Source organism: Aplysia californica, unplaced genomic scaffold (assembly GCF_000002075.1).
Source record: "Aplysia californica isolate F4 #8 unplaced genomic scaffold, AplCal3.0 scaffold01368, whole genome shotgun sequence".
Classification (NCBI taxonomy): domain Eukaryota; kingdom Metazoa; phylum Mollusca; class Gastropoda; order Aplysiida; family Aplysiidae; genus Aplysia; species Aplysia californica.
This window is the reverse complement of record NW_004798638.1, coordinates 1-1,810: the sequence shown is the minus strand read 5'-3', so window position 1 is coordinate 1,810 and position 1,810 is coordinate 1.

Sequence of the window (1,810 nt, the reverse complement as noted above, 5' to 3'; positions counted from 1 at the left end):
AGGTGGCCGTTAGAGCAGGTTCGACCGTGCGAGCAGTTGGCACAACGTTGAGGGTGAAATACCAGGGGAGACAAGATAGCTTTATCAGGACCGAGCCCGCCGATAAGAGCTTTACATTCGTCCATACCACGTCCACGATAAAGGATCATTGCTACTTTCCAGACCGTGGCCTCTCCGCCGGTCCACAGTGCTGAAGCTACATATTTGAGATAGTTTACTTTCGTTTTAGTAGAGATTTTGCGGCGCTCGAAACTGCATGAGGTCATATGAGCGCCAGAAGAATAGAGGTGTTACAGGATGGTAACAAACATAAAAAAGAAGAAGGGGAGATAAGGACGACAGACGTTTGATGGGGAAGAAGGAGCAAACCACACCAGAGCACCCACCAACCACCCACATATTTGAGATAAATACTGAACGTTCCTCTCGTTTGTTTGGGTAAAGAGAAGCACATCGACACGATAATTGACATATTTTTATGTGAAGTGTGCTGACAAAATGTGTTACTTCTCGGATTCAAGCCTTAAGGAAATAGATACATCACGCTTATAGGTGAAGTTTTTAGAATTTTATAAGTATGAATTAATGAAAGATAGGTTATAATTAAAGAATTAAGCATCAACAGACAATCTACAAATTTGACCCTAATGTCGATTTTTGGCTAATATATCCTCTTGTTGATCGCGAGAAGTAATTCATTTTGTCAGCACGTTGCCCATTTGTTTGTTTGTGTGAAGAGAAGCATATTGACAGAACAATTGGCATTTGTTAGTTTGATTAAACAGGGGCACACAACCGCAATACTGGGAATTTATTTGTTTGAGTAAAGAGGGGTACACAGGCACACAAATGGTTATTCAGTGCTGGGGAAAAAGTAAGACAGACAGACAGAAACAATAGAGAGAGGGCGCTCAGAACTGCATAAGGTCATATGAGCGCTAACGGGTGGATGTCAACACAGAAGTCCAAACGGGGAATCAGGCTTACTCTGCTCACCTCTCTAGCCTTAACAAAATCTGCTTCGACTATCAAGGTACCCCGGAAATAGCAGTTCACGAGAGAGTGACAAACATACAAAAGAAGTAGAGGGGAAAATGACGATAGTAAGGATGAGGAAAGAAAAGGCGACAGTGCCTTCTATGCTGTCCGAATTTAACGACCATCTCCAATTACAGTTATAGGACTGAGCCAGATGAGTTGAGAGCCTGAAGTCTCCACAAAACGGCTTAAGTACAAGAAAGCTCAGTCAGGGACTTCGAACCAGGGCCTTTCGCTCAGTAGCACAGCATGATATCGACTGAGCCCAGGGACCGTCCTTAGCAGACAGACGAAGATTCTAGACTTTGAGCAAGAGTTTTAGTAGAGGTTTTACGGCGCTCGCAACTGCATAAGGTCATATGAGCGCCAAAAGATAAGAGGTGTCACAAGAGAGATACAAACATAAAAGAGAAGAAGGGGAGATAAGGACGATAGATGTTTGATAGGAAAGAAGAAGCAAACCCCACCAGAGCACCCGCCAACCACCCACTTTGAGCAAGACAAAACAGAAAGATAAACATACAAAAAAAAGTAACATACAAATACAAGAAGGAGGAGAGATAAGGACAATACAGCTTGACGTTGGAATAGGCAAGATAGAGCAAACCACGCCAGAGCAGCCGCTAAACACCCAATCGCAGCAATACTTTGAGTAATCTTCTATGTACCAAAACATGAGGTGTGTTTGTAGTAGAGCTGGGCGAAGAATCGATTCCGGAACCGATTCCCACAATTAATGCTACGGAAGAAAAGTTTCGACTCCTTTTTACGT